At 42.6% G+C, this 15,944-nt stretch overlaps 1 long non-coding RNA gene across 6 annotated transcripts in view; it reads right to left on the reverse strand.

Annotated features, from left to right (window-relative positions):
* Positions 1–14,245: 14,245 nt before the first annotated feature.
* Positions 14,246–15,944, reverse strand: part of LOC142490470 (uncharacterized) — a 302,578-nt gene continuing 300,879 nt past the window's right edge. For all 6 annotated transcript variants that reach the window (XR_012800077.1, XR_012800073.1, XR_012800078.1 and 3 more), the window contains one exon: positions 14,246–15,099. This is a non-coding gene — a long non-coding RNA (uncharacterized LOC142490470). The remainder of the gene's footprint in view (positions 15,100–15,944) is intronic.

Here is a 15,944-nt window from a genome sequence, read left to right on the forward strand (position 1 = left end):
AGAAAGGTGAAGACTGAATTTGTTGAAGAGGAAGTAACATTGTGACAAGTGAATTAATGGCACTAATGTTTAACAAATTAACATAGGGGATTATCACCTTTATATATAGATGTAAATATCTATAAATCAGACAACCATACATATTTTAAAATTTGTTTTTTTACTTCCAGTGTTTATATTGTAACTAAATACTTTGGATAGTTATAATGAGCATTACCTAATCTTTTTTTGTGATAAGACATGGGTGTCTACAGGCACATTGTTAATTGTTAGTTCCCACTGTTTCTATTTATTTTTTGTTTCTGTAGCCAGGTCACCTGATGACTACTATTCTGCCCAGAGTGCTTGTAATGAACCATCAGCGAGTGCAGTGTACAAGGAGAGAGTTCTGCTTAGCCTGGGGTATGCCATGCGTTATATTCATTGGTTAGAGCACCATTAAGTGTAGTAACTGTCTAGGAACGAGTTACACCATAGGCACTGAGAGTAGCGCTATTGTGGGCTTAGAGGGCTCACTAAAGATGGCGGCGAGAGATACATGTGCTCTGCGGGGCATAGAGGAGGTTAAAATGGCGACAGCTGCGTCATTCACTGCAACGCGGGTTGCAGCCGATCCAAAATGGTGATTCCGCCAAACCTAGATCGCACACGTGCTGCGTGCAAGCAGGCTGTAAGAGAAATGTGGCGAGAGATGTGCAGGGGTTTGGCGCCAAACCCAGATCCCCAGCCAAAAGAAGGGAGCTGTGCGAAAGCCGAAGCCACACCCACCTGTGCAGTGACTGGCCGACGGACGAAGCCACGTCACACAAAGAGAGAGAGTGCCCCTCCTCATGTTTCCACCAGCGGGAGGGGGCACACCAAGAACCAATCCCCACAGTCCTCCCCAGCGGAAGGAGGGACAGGAAGTGTGGTTGAGGAACTTCACTTCTGCTTGACTGGAGAAGGAGCTAAGTGTGAGATCAGGAAGCTGAGCGAATCAACCCCCGTGCAAAAGATGGCTGACCTACGCGTGACCACTTATCTGCTTCCAGGAGGCTTCCTGGTTGTGGAGGTTGATTGCCAAGAATATCTGCATTGCCTGTGCGTCCAATGCAGGTCACCTGGACCGGCCCCAAGTACCACGGCACGGTGCCAACAGTGTGGCATATTCTACTTCTGGCCTATCGAGCCATGCCCTATGATAAAGACCCCGCGAGATGCCTCTCCAGCGACGCTGATCGAAGTGGAGGAGGTGGATGTGAAGGCTGCCCTGGTCCCATATGTCACCCCTGAGGTAGGGACCAAGGCCCAGCCACCAAGAGATGTCCCGATGGAGGAGAGCGCGACCGCAGTGGAGGTAGCGGAGCGGGCCCGTTTCGTACCCATACCCACTGGCGGTGCCGCAAGGACTCAAGGTGATTCCCAAGCGGAGGAGCCGTTGCAGTCCTCGTCGGATGAGAGAGACAGCCTGTCATCGGTGGTCATGCGCTGGCCGGTGGACCACCCCAGCTGTAAAGAAGAATTCCCACTTACCCCTGAGATGGAGCAGACGAGTCCTGAGACCCTCCGACGGTGAGCGCTGGTGCGGGCTGAACCGCGTAGAAGTCCCACAGCTGTGGCGACTCCCAGTGCGGCAGTGTTGGGATCCGAGATGGCTCCGGAGGAACCACAGAGCATCGCAAAACAGCGGAGCGGTAAGAGGACACCACAACCCCCTTATTCCCGCCAGGTGAAGGAGGAATCTGTGGAGAGAGAAGGGCTTGAGGCCTACCTGCCCATCCACGACCCTGATGGTCCACCACCGCCCCTTCCGGTCCTCAACGCACTTCCGGTGCGAGACCAAGGAGTGGATGGAGATTCCGTGATGACCAATGATGACGTCACTTCCGGGTCAGACTGGCGCAGAGGCCCGGAAGCTTTGATTGCTTCCATAAGGAGAGCTGGGCTGGAAGCCGAGTTCAATGAGTTTAAAGCCCAAGTAGCCAAGCGAGGAGCCCGAAGTGCTGCCGAAAGAGCCAGTAAGAAATTACCTACAAGTCGTGGCATCGCCCGACTCAGAGACACTGAAATGGACTTTGGCGATCCCATGGTCACTGCCCCTAGCGCCATTGCCCCGGCCACTGCCCCTGCCCCGTCACGTGTCGTGCCACTAGGTCCTAGTGGGAGTAAGCTGGATAAGACGCCCAAGTTTTCAACTGATTGGCGGGATTGAGTGACAAGTGATGAGGGTTCTGATGGGGAGATACCATTAGCAAGTGTTGTACATGTACCAAACCCCACTGTGTTTAATCCTGTTCCTAGAGGTAGGGCCCGAGGGTCCCAGTCTACTGCAAAAGCGGGTCCCGTAAGTCCCAAACCAAATAAGATGAACCCCACGATCTATAAGAATGTCATTAGAGGGAGGCATAAAGGCTCGCACTCTACAGAGGCAGCAACATCTGGTGTATCCTCCAGAGCAGAGTCTGAGGAAGGTATGAGTGTGTCATCCTCATATGAGCACCGAGATAAATGGTGGGCACCATTATTCACAGGGTATCATGAGGGGATGGACCGCATCAGATTTGTGTTAATAAAGAAAGATATTGTAGATCACTGGTGGGACGTAGGCACATATTCTCCACAGGAGGTTGCCGATGAGTTAGATAACAGGTGGAGAGACATTATGCAAAGGCTCATCTATTCTGTACGATGATGTTGCGCCTGAGGAGCCAAAGTTCTGGGTACTGCCAGGAAAGGCTGGGAACCGGAACCTTACTAAATTAAGTAGGGCAGACAGAGCCATAGCGGCGAGATACCGGCAATCTCATGGATATGAGTTTCCGTACGTGCCAGAGCCGATAATTGTATTGTATGTCTTTATTTATATAGCTGAGAAAAAAGAGTGGTGTGAATAGCGCTAAACAATATATATATATATATATACAACTCAAACACAGTGTGAAAAATTAAAGAACGGCTGCCAGGAAAAAACTAACCCAAACACAGTTAGTGAAAACACACAGAGATAACAATACAGACCGGCGCCTCAATGTCCAAACTGAATGAGTCCAGAGATGTGCTGCAATGTCCAAAAATGCTGATCCGGCAGAAGGACTGCAGACTCCGCAACAGCACACGTGGTTTCATGCAAGGGAGATAAAAAGAAAAATCATAGCGTGACACTACAAACTATAAACATATAACTCATACAGACATAACATACATGACAAACAACACTCACAGAAAGGCTGACAATAATACAGAGATTTATTTAAACAATACTAAAAACAAGAGAGCTTGGGAGCGGGTCGAGGATCCAGTGTGGTAAAACTGGAATCCTACTTACAGCAAGCCAGAGGGGTACAAGCGGTGTGTATACTATGTATACTGTGCAGTTCTTTGGTCAGCTTCGGCGCGTGGTGCTGGTGTAATGGCCGCCGGCGCTTCCTCCAGTTGTTCCTGGTCTCAGCGTCCCTGCAGGCCAAACCTCGCGAGATTCCCGTCAGCCGTGACGTCACTCGCTAGGTGGAGCTACTCGCCGCCGCTTCCTCCTGTACCGCACGTCGTTCGCTCGAGCTGTAACTGGGTGCTGTGACCTGCTCCTTGGAAAGTCTCTTGTGAACAATCTCTAAAACACCCAACGCGTTTCGTGCGCATGCGCACTTCTTCAGGGGATGATTAGCACAGTCCATGGTTGCCTTTTGTAATGGCAAGTGCAGTCCAATTGGTGGAAATAAAATGTCTTTACACATTCTTTGTCTGCAGTGGTGATTGGCTAATTAACCTGTCAGTCATGGTTGTGCTAAACTATGGCAGCCTAACATACACAAACAACATACACAACATTAAACAAAAATCTTATAAACAAAAACTAATCAATCATGTTGTCCTGATTTATAGAGTATATATTTAATATAGATGACTCCAGATAGTCTATTATCCCACATATATGTTCAAAAGCCTGCACCGGAAAATATATATATATTTAAAATCCAAGATGCAGTATAAGGTGTCTTATAAAATTAAAATGACATTTAAAAATTCAATTGATTGAAACACTTATTAATGAATCAATCTCTCGAATTCCTAGGTTAATAAAAACTTAAATAAATACTTATATATTTAAAAAACCTTGATATTATATTTAAAATTATTATTTAAGAAAGACACCTAGATCAAAATCTATATTTAGTCCATTTGGGGACAGGGTTTTCAGCTCATAGATCCAGTAGGCTTCACGCCTACTGATCTGTTGTAGCTGATCTCCCCCTCTCCAATGTACTTGTGCGTTTTCTATTGCCTGACATTTCAGCCCAGCAGGATTTTTATTATGGTGCACACTGAAATGGTGCGAAACACTGTGTGTGGCTAATCCTCGTCTAATATTATAGATGTGCTCATAAATTCTTCGTTGATAGCACCTGCCAGTCCTGCCCACATATTGTAGGCCACACGGGCACTGCAATAGATAGATCACAAATGTGGAGTGGCAGTTCATAAATGTTTTTATATTGTAAATTTTATTTGTTACATTAGACTTAAATGTTTTCATGCTGTTGCTAAAAGTACAGGCTGTACAGCTCGCACATGTATAAAAGCCCTTATTTTTACTAGTTCTCATTATTTTATTGTTGTCAAGAGGGCAACTTGGGGCTAAACGGGTTTTTAAATTTGCTGCTTTGGTAAAGATAATTTTGGGTTTCTCTGGGAGGCATTTAGATAATACATCGTCACAAAGGAGTAGCGGCCGATGTTTATTGAAAATGGATCTAATTTTTGGCGCCATCTCATTATACTGAGTGACGAAGGCCACTTCATTGGTGGATTCCAATGGTCTCTTATTTTTGTACTCTGCAGTGGAAGCCTGAATACATGTGGGTGACAGCGGATGTCACCTCATTGTATACTACCATCAATCACGACAAAGGATGTCAGGCAGTATCACGCAGGTTAGAACTAGACGACACTACATCACCAGCACTCAAAAAAATTTTAGTAGATAGTATACATTTCATTTTGACACACAATTACTTTCAATTTGATTCACAATTTTATTTACAGACCTGTGGAACGGCGATGGGCCCAGGGTTTGCCCCAAGTTATGCAAACTTATTCATGGACAGTTGGGAGACAGATTACATCTGGAACAACTGTCCATTTGGGGCACACCTTGTGCTCTGGCGCCGTTTCATAGATGATATTATTTTTGTATGGTCAGGGAGCCAGGAACAACTGGAGTTGTTTTTTGAATTTCTTAATTCTAACGACAGGGATCTAAAGTTTACTTTTAATTATAATAGGGAGCATATAGAATTCTTGGATTTAAGCATATACATCCTAGACAATCAAATAAAAACCAAAACATATTTCAAGCCAGTGCAGGCTAATAACTACCTTAGGGCAGACAGCCAACACAATCCGAGTTGGATCCGTAATATCCCTAGGGGTCAACTCACCCGCCTGAAGCGCAACTGCTCCGATTCTGGGGTGTATGCACTCCAGGCGTCTGATCTCAAAGACAAATTCAGAGATAGAGGATATCCGGATAAACTTTTAGAAGAAGCGTCTGTACAAGTAGATAAAATTGAACGTAATACACTATTAGAGTACAAAAATAAGAGACCATTGGAATCCACCAATGAAGTGGCCTTCGTCACTCAGTATAATGAGATGGCGCCAAAAATTAGATCCATTTTCAATAAACATTGGCCGCTACTCCTTTGTGACGATGTATTATCTAAATGCCTCCCAGAGAAACCCAAAATTATCTTTACCAAAGCAGCAAATTTAAAAACCCGTTTAGCCCCAAGTTGCCCTCTTGACAACAATAAAATAATGAGAACTAGTAAAAATAAGGGCTTTTATACATGTGCGAGCTGTACAGCCTGTACTTTTAGCAACAGCATGAAAACATTTAAGTCTAATGTAACAAATAAAATTTACAATATAAAAACATTTATGAACTGCCACTCCACATTTGTGATCTATCTATTGCAGTGCCCGTGTGGCCTACAATATGTGGGCAGGACTGGCAGGTGCTATCAACGAAGAATTTATGAGCACATCTATAATATTAGACGAGGATTAGCCACACACAGTGTTTCGCACCATTTCAGTGTGCACCATAATAAAAATCCTGCTGGGCTGAAATGTCAGGCAATAGAAAACGCACAAGTACATTGGAGAGGGGGAGATCAGCTACAACAGATCAGTAGGCGTGAAGCCTACTGGATCTATGAGCTGAAAACCCTGTCCCCAAATGGACTAAATATAGATTTTGATCTAGGTGTCTTTCTTAAATAATAATTTTAAATATAATATCAAGGTTTTTTAAATATATAAGTATTTATTTAAGTTTTTATTAACCTAGGAATTCGAGAGATTGATTCATTAATAAGTGTTTCAATCAATTGAATTTTTAAATGTCATTTTAATTTTATAAGACACCTTATACTGCATCTTGGATTTTAAATATATATATATTTTCCGGTGCAGGCTTTTGAACATATATGTGGGATAATAGACTATCTGGAGTCATCTATATTAAATATATACTCTATAAATCAGGACAACATGATTGATTAGTTTTTGTTTATAAGATTTTTGTTTAATGTTGTGTATGTTGTTTGTGTATGTTAGGCTGCCATAGTTTAGCACAACCATGACTGACAGGTTAATTAGCCAATCACCACTGCAGACAAAGAATGTGTAAAGACATTTTATTTCCACCAATTGGACTGCACTTGCCATTACAAAAGGCAACCATGGACTGTGCTAATCATCCCCTGAAGAAGTGCGCATGCGCACGAAACGCGTTGGGTGTTTTAGAGATTGTTCACAAGAGACTTTCCAAGGAGCAGGTCACAGCACCCAGTTACAGCTCGAGCGAACGACGTGCGGTACAGGAGGAAGCGGCGGCGAGTAGCTCCACCTAGCGAGTGACGTCACGGCTGACGGGAATCTCGCGAGGTTTGGCCTGCAGGGACGCTGAGACCAGGAACAACTGGAGGAAGCGCCGGCGGCCATTACACCAGCACCACGCGCCGAAGCTGACCAAAGAACTGCACAGTATACATAGTATACACACCGCTTGTACCCCTCTGGCTTGCTGTAAGTAGGATTCCAGTTTTACCACACTGGATCCTCGACCCGCTCCCAAGCTCTCTTGTTTTTAGTATTGTTTAAATAAATCTCTGTATTATTGTCAGCCTTTCTGTGAGTGTTGTTTGTCATGTATGTTATGTCTGTATGAGTTATATGTTTATAGTTTGTAGTGTCACGCTATGATTTTTCTTTTTATCTCCCTTGCATGAAACCACGTGTGCTGTTGCGGAGTCTGCAGTCCTTCTGCCGGATCAGCATTTTTGGACATTGCAGCACATCTCTGGACTCATTCAGTTTGGACATTGAGGCGCCGGTCTGTATTGTTATCTCTTTATTTATATAGCGCCATTAATGTACATAGCGCTTCACAGTAGTAATACATGTGGTAATCGAATAAATAACAGATAATATAAATAACAGATCATGGGAATAAGTGCTTTAGACAAACATAACATTAAGGAAGAGGAGTCCCTGCCCCGAGGAGCTTACAATCTAATTGGTAGGTAGGGAGAACGTACAGAGACAGTAGGAGGGAGTTCTGGTAAGTGCAGGAGATCGAGGACCAGAGAGATACCTGGCTCAGAGATGCAGTCCTTGAACACTTGAGGATTAAGTTTGGTAACACTACCTACATAAGGGAGGATAAAATATGTTCTGTGATAAAGGCTTAGAGTACAGGCAGGAATATATTTATGCATAACATCCTGTACAGACCGGAGAATGAGCCTGTACAACCCTTCTTTGTTAAAATTGTGGATCACAACGGGCGAGAAGTGAAGAAGCCTGATCCCATCATTATTATTGAGTTAGGGTTCTCCATGTTGGGAGTTTCCCTTTGTGTTATGTCGCCATCATGGGTGTTAGTCTAGTGTACACAATATTGATTAATTATGTTTTGTATGTTCACAGATTGTTCACCTGCAGGATGGTGCAGCAAATTAGGTCCAAGTGGGGACCATTGGATTCGACCTGAGGGAGAGTGTAGCCCTGATAAGAAATGGGGCTATAGTTCTATCCTCCTGCTGTGTGTAAACTCTACTAAGTGCAGATTGCCAGGAGTTGACATAGGTTTCCCCCGCTTATGACACTGGGTTGCTTGAGTGAAGGTAGGTCACGTGACCCTGTGTCCAATCAAGAGATGCAGGGGCGGTGCCTACTGGAGGTTACATAAAGCAGTGTCACTTCCTATTTAGTGCAAGTGTGAAGTGTTAGAGTGTGAGATAGTGTTAGGAAGCAGAGGAGTTATCAGCTCATGAGTAGAGCTGATCTAGCTATAGTTAGTGAGGTGGACCAAGTACCTCTCACCCTGCTTAGGGGGTGAGGGAAGAGCTAGCCCCACTCTGGATGCCTGTAGGGTCCAGAGTGGAGGCAGGACCATCACAAGGGAGAACAGTTAGTGGACTGTGCATCACTGTACTTGTCGGCTGCTGCTGCTGCTGCCTTGGAGAATAAAGAGACTGCTGCTTTTAAAGATAATCCTTGTGTGAGACTGGAATCTCTCATCCCTGTGGGGAAACTCTGTTGTAAGGATTCCACGCCGCATTCCTGGGGCTTACTATAGATGGAGGAGCTGCACCATTGGACCAGAACGAAGGCATCCACCCCAGTAACCTGTTCCTGTTATCCCCCATGTCATCGCGGGAGACTCAGGCCCTCCTGTTGCCAGCAGGTATGCTTAGTAACCCAAGTGATCTAGAATGGCGCTACACAGCAATAATGTGGAATAAGTGAACTGAAGATGAGATATTTGAACATCAATGTGAGACACTTAAATCAAGATTTATTGAGAAAAAATATAGAGAAGCGGTTTTGAATGTAGCACTTCAAAAAGCAACAGCTTTAGATAGAAAAGATTTAATTAAACCTAGTATAAAGAAACAAAATACAAATAACAACTTCGACACAGCTTTTCTAACCACCTTTAATAGAGAAGCCAATAATATTGGCAGAATAGTATGAAAACACTGGCATATTTTACTTAATGATCCAATATTAAAAAAACGAAATTCCTGACAATCCCAAAATCATTGTGAAAAATTTGAAAAATATCATGGCTGCAAGTGCCCTTAAAAAATTGAAACGAAACTTGAAGGCTTTTTCGGTTGCTCCACTTGTAAGGCCTGTGAATATAAGCAACAAGATAAAAAGAATTTTAAATCAAATAATAAAAATGAAATTTTTAAAATAAAACAATATAAGAATTGCTATACTGAATATGTTATATACCTACTGGAATGCCCTTGTGGGTTACAGTATGTGGGTAAAACTAAAAGAGCAATCAAGAAACGCATTATTGAACACCTCAGTAACATCAGACGGGGTGTGATGACCCATAATGTGTCCAAGCATTTTGCGCTTTTTCACCACTCAAACCCAAGAGGTCTTATATTTAGCACTATAGAAAATGTCACCAAACATTGGAGGGGTCGTAGTAGGGATATAGATCTGAGTAAACGTGAGATGTATTGGATCCACAAACTGAACACTTTAATACCTAATGGACTTAATGTCGAGTTTGAAATAACACCTTTTTTAATAAAAATATTTTATGTGTAAATTACCAAAAATCTTCTAGTAAATATGGGACCTCTAAGGATTTTTCTCTCACTCTTGTTCCTTTCTATTATTATTATCTATTTTCATTATTATTCATATTTGAATTAACTATTCATATTGTAATGAGTTATAGACTACATATTTAACACAATTTTCTCTCTCTCTCCTCAACTCGCCATTGTTTTGTTTGTTGTTTTCTATCGCCATTTTTATTATTTTATTATATTATCGCTTTATCATCTATCTATATGAGTTGATTTATTCATATATTTTAAGTTTTCTATCTGATAAATAAAGTTTAGTAATTGCTTGATTTGCATTTAAACACAGAGTTATGTACTCCATGTGAGAGAACCTGTGAAATTAATCAACAATTAGTTAAACATTTACCGAATTTACTATATAATTACTACATCCATTATGGACATTATACTGCTCCTGATGAAGCTGACGCCAGTCAGCGAAACGCGTAGAGCTTCATTTCCTGCACAGTAATCCCCATTCCAGAGGAGAGGAGTCCGCTGTACTACGTACTTGTTCCTTCCCCCGCATTACCGGAAGCTGTCAAGCCCCAAACGGATGTGACGTCAGACGCCGCTTGAACACTGTCTGACTGCAGGAGTATTGGAGAGATGGTCCGGTCACCACTTCTCTAGCGTGAGATCTACTGCTTCACTATTTTATGTGCCTATTTTACTTGTACACATTGTGCGTACACTCCTCACCTTTTATTGCGATATAAAGCTTTTTGCTGGTCTGCACTATGGTCTCTTTTCTGCTGTGTTTCCTCATGAGTTGATCCAGAGTGCAAGCCCTCTCGAGTTCCTGCAACCCTGTTCCCTGTTACACGCTGATTCTTCACCTACTTTTTGTAAGTAGGTAATTCATATGAGCCAAGTTTTTCTTTTTGCCCATTTTTTGTGATTTTATTGCACCATATATGTTTACTCTTTTTTGGGGTGTTCCTGATTTATCGCTCCCTTCCTACCCTGGATGTGGAAACAAAAGAAACAGCGCACAACGCCAAATAGTGAAGCAAGTATTGCTATATATTAGTAATTACAGGGTAATAAATCTGCATACATCAAAACAGTGGAATAGGTGCATTTAGTGTGTTTCAAACAAGTTACCACTCAGCAACTGTTATCAGAAGAGTCTGGAGCTTGCTTCTCTCAGCGGGGGTGCTACGTTGGTTCAGGAGCAGGATTAATGTCCAAAACCCCTCATCCAGCAGTACATCGCTCCCAAGGGGATTTCCCTTTACAGCAACCAGGCTCCGTTGCAGGTATTGGTGCTTGGTGGGACCGCTCGCGCTTCCAAGCCGTCTGGTGCAGCTCGTGTAGCTCAGCGAGCAGATCCACTGTGCAGGGGTGAGACCTCAGCTCTGCAAGGGTACACTCGGCGTGCCACGTTGTCGCTCCGTCGCGGGATACTGCGTGATGACGTCACAGTCTCCGCAGCAGCGAGGGAACCGGCAGGGAGGTAGTCAAAGTCTCTCAAAGTCTCTCAGAGTCTCTCATAAGCCCAAAATTACCACCGGGAGTGATACTAGCAGGATGAAGCCAATGGAGGCAATGGCAATATTAAAGCACTAGATAAAAATCATCCAACATGTTTCGTAGAATAAACTACTTCTTCAGGGAAACATGTTGGATGATTTTTATCTAGTGCTTTAATATTGCCATTGCCTCCATTGGCTTCACCCTGCTAGTATCACTCCCGGTGGTAATTTTGGGCTTATGAGAAACTCTGAGAGACTTTGACTGCCTCCCTGCCGGTTCCCTCGCAGCTGCGGAGACTGTGACGTCATCACGCAGTATCCCGCGACGGAGCGACAACGTGGCACGCCGAGTGTACCCTTGCAGAGCTGAGGTCTCACCCCCGCACAGTGGATCTGCTCGCTGAGCTACACGAGCTGCACCAGACGGCTTGGAAGCGCGAGCGGTCCCACCAAGCACCAATACCTGCAACGGAGCCTGGTTGCTGTAAAGGGAAATCCCCTTGGGAGCGATGTACTGCTGGATGAGGGGTTTTGGACATTAATCCTGCTCCTGAACCAACGTAGCGCCCCCGCTGAGAGAAGCAAGCTCCAGACTCTTCTGACAACAGTTGCTGAGTGGTAACTTGTGTGAAACACACTAAATGCACCTATTCCACTGTTTTGATGTACGCAGATTTATTACCCTGTAATTACTAATATATAGCAATATTTGCTTCACTATTTGGCGTTGTGCGCTGTTTCTTTTGTTTCCATTTCTTAGAGTGTGGGGGGTGCTGAGCCACCCCCTGTGTTTATAGCAGCAGACGCCTCTACCAATACACGGTTATGTGATATAATTTCTTCTTATATACACCCTCACTGTGGTTATTGTGATTTATTTCTTGTTCACTTATCTATGTGGTTTAGTCACTGCACTTTATTTATATTCCATATTCTGGGTTAGATAGTAGCGCACAGTATTTTCTCTGTTTTTTACTACCCTGGATGTACTGCCAGCAGGTATGCACCACACAGAGACACCTAGCCAGACCCCAGAACACCTTAGGGGACCCGATCTGCGATTGGGAGGGGGAAGATGGGCTAGATAACTATTTGTAATGTGTTTGACCATTTAAATGGTGTCAAGTAGTTTTTGAACATTGTTGTAAGCCCTACTCCTTGACAAAGGCAGCGTGATACTGCCAAAACGTTGGTCTATATTTGGCACATTAAAATAATTTTGCTTAGGAACGTGTGCCTGTCTCTCGCTGCTCATCTATGCATCTATTGGGACCCTTGGACTCCTTTTTAAACAGAGCACCGGCAGCTAAGTACCTTCGTAGCTTCATCTTTGAGTGCCTGCATCCCTCCTTGTATTCAAGTAAGCCCAACTAAACATACAATATAATACTTTTCCTATAGACAACTTAATGACCTATACCTGTCAGAAAAATCAATGCTGCAGCTTTCCAAAGCATACTTGCCAACAAACTTCTGATTAACATTGTGATAATGACATGGACCTGAATCTGTAGTCGCATTTGCTGGCCAGTTTGCTGCTTTGCTATGTGTAAGATCTGAAGTCAGGACTGGAACATGACCACAGTATGAAAAAGCAACAATCGTAACGGCTGAATTATAAATAATGTAACTTTTTCTTTAAGAAAATGATGATATTGGCTATTTTAGGAGGCCTGCAAAAATGTTTCTCCATCAATGATTCTACAGACGGAAATTTGAACTTGTTAAGCTTGCATTCACTACAGCACATCTTGTAGTGCTCAAAATTGCTTTCCTTTCCTCTATATCTCTCTTACCAACTCAAGCTGTGCTAGGTGTTGTTAATAATAAACCGACATGATGTGACAAACTATGTACTGTATTATAAAATACTTTAAAAATCTGTAAATTGGAATTTATATAACAGTTAAACGTAAATATTACTTCAACTCAAGAAGGATAAACATTTGGTTTAAATTCAAATAGCACCTTGATATTTAAACTCTATTGTAAATATATATATATTTTTACCTTTTCCCAAAATAATGATGTGTAACATGTTTTACAACTTTTGATTCTGAAATATGAAACAGACTGATAGTTCAATCCCAAATATTCATGAATAACATTCATTTGGAATTATGTGAAAAATTGAACTTTTTCCTCTTATCAAATATGACAGCTCTTGAAGATGTGGAACATGTCTTATTGTATTTTTATGTATAACTAAAAACTCTTTTATCTGATATGCTTTGCTGCACACCGATGAAGATTCAGACTGAGTATTTCACCATGACTCATATTAACTTTTTTCCTTAACCATTTTATTTACTTAAGGTATATGTCCACAGACATGATCACACGTCTTTTATTAACCTTTTGCATTATTTCTAGGTCAAAAAGAAGTTGGTATCTTGAGGCCACTGAGTTTAGGAAGGTGCTCATCTTACTAGTGGGTTTCCCATAAGCAAACAGAATAGACAATATGGTAAGATAGCAAAAAAAATAAAGATTTTGTTCATTGATCTTTACAAATACTATACACCCCACCTCCTTTTTTATGACATTTCCATACGCCGGCCATGTAGTATCAATCATTGGTGGTGTCTTCATTTTAGTTCAATGGCGGGAAGGCAGTGGGGACTCGTGAACTTGAAAAAAGGTTTATTTATTGAATATACATATTCCTCCTATGCGTTTTGGTCCCACCCGGGACTGAAATGCATAGGAGGAATATGTATATTCAATATAGAAACCCTTTCTTCAACTTCATGAGTGCCCACTGTTTTCCTATCATGTTATTGATTCACATAACAGGATCTAACACAGGATCAGACCCCTGACAGCATATGGTGCACCACATTTCTTTTGTTTGGTACAATGGGGTGCCAGTTCCTTCAGACATGACACCCCATTTTTCTGTAATATACTATAATACAAATATAGATTAATTAAGTTTTGAATTATTTCTTTGGTGTGCTGCTTTTACTTTTGTATCATTGTATTATATGCTGTTGACTAACCACACAGTATATTGTAGGCCCTTAGTTTTGTTTGGTGATGCTGACACCGTGGAACTTTACTATTTTGCCCACTGAAATGTTCCAGGACTCACTGACTATTGGAAGAAACGTCAAAACCGGAGTATGCCAAAAAGAACTGAATTTAATGAAGATAGCAAGATAAACAAAAAACCTGGAATGATGTCACATCGGCAAGGAATACACAAAAATGGACCCTGGGGGTGGTGAAGTGGGGTCAAATAAACAAGGGAGGGGATATCACATTGGGAGAGGAGGAGGGAACAACAAAAAAGGGGGGTATGTAGTGGGTGGGTAACCAGGGGGGCAAGGTTTCGGGGCATGAACCTCTTCCTCGGGCCCTTCCCCCAAGTCCAAAGGGACAAAAGGTACATCCCTAAACCCTTATAGCCCCACTGTAAAGAACAAAACCAAACACAAAATGCAGTAACCGTAATCAGAACAAAGTTCACTGAGTCCAGATCCTAATAAGAGAATTACATTCTCAATAGATACAAAATCCAACTGTAAAATCCTTAGTCAGGGTCTAGATAATCCTCAATCTCTCTCTCTCCTGCTGTGTGGGAAGTTCTGAAAGACTGCACAATTCTGCAAAGCAGATAATGGCCCAGGGTGATGATGTCATAGGTGGGCGTGTATCCACACGGCCAATCGACATGGGAAGGAAGCAAAGTCTCTGACTCATCAGCAATTAGCACAGCTGATCGTTCTAAGCTGATGATTTCCTCACATACACAGCTCAGGAACCACTGGTAGATGCAGGCGCATGCATGGGGGACACTGCTGGTAGCAAATGCGTCTCCGGTTGCCATGGCGACGTCGCGAGTCCTCAGCGGAGTTCCTGTTCCCTGGATACACAGGAGAACGTCACCAGCTGTAGATGCGCATGTGTAAACAAGATGACAGCGCACAAGCATGTCTTATGTGATCCTGGACAGCAGGAGATGGTCAGGAAGGTCTCTAAAGGATATAAATGAAAGGGAGAGAGAGAAAATTATGAATACAAATAAAATCAATGTTCAAAACAAGTCCAACAATAGTAATTGCAGGGTCCAACGAAAGGAAGTCTACAATCTGTGGTATTAATTACGTAGATCTATGAACAAGAGGAGGGATCTCAACAGAGCAGCAATAAATGAAGTAATAAATAATATTAAATCAGCCAATATAGTCACGTTGTCTTGGTATAGAGGTGAGTAGAGATGACTATGGTCAGAGGAGGGATCACCAAACAAGGCCTGCCACTAGCAGTCAGTAGGCAGAGCGCCACAGGCTTCAGACCAAGGAGCAACCTAAAATACCTCATTGGTCTTTTAAACGTTGCCCCCCTGGTTGCCAACCCACTACATACACCCCGCCACCTTTTTTTTGGTTCCCTCCTCCTCTCCCATTGTGGTATCCCCTCCCTTGTATATTTTACCCTACTTCACTACCCCTAGGGTCCATTTTTGTGTATTCCTTGCCGATGTGACATCATTCCAGGTTTTTTGTTTATCTTGCTATCTTCATTAAATTCGGTTCTTTTTGGCATACTCCGGGTTTGACCTTTCTTCCAATAGTCAGTGAGTGCTGGAACGTTTCAGTGTGTATATTGTATTGGGAGGAACTGGGGTCCTCTCTTTGTTCCTTATTGCACCCTGCAAATAACATTACATTAAACTTTCTTCAGTGTGCTGTCTATCACCTATATTTTGTTTACTAATTTGCCCTAGCATGAGAGAATTTTTTTCCCTTGCACAAATCTGCAAGTTTCTATTAAGCAGAATTAAAATCAAATACAATTCTACTCAGGCTAATAAATGAAT

This window comes from Ascaphus truei, chromosome 1, assembly GCF_040206685.1.
Source record: "Ascaphus truei isolate aAscTru1 chromosome 1, aAscTru1.hap1, whole genome shotgun sequence".
In the NCBI taxonomy this organism is placed as follows: domain Eukaryota; kingdom Metazoa; phylum Chordata; class Amphibia; order Anura; family Ascaphidae; genus Ascaphus; species Ascaphus truei.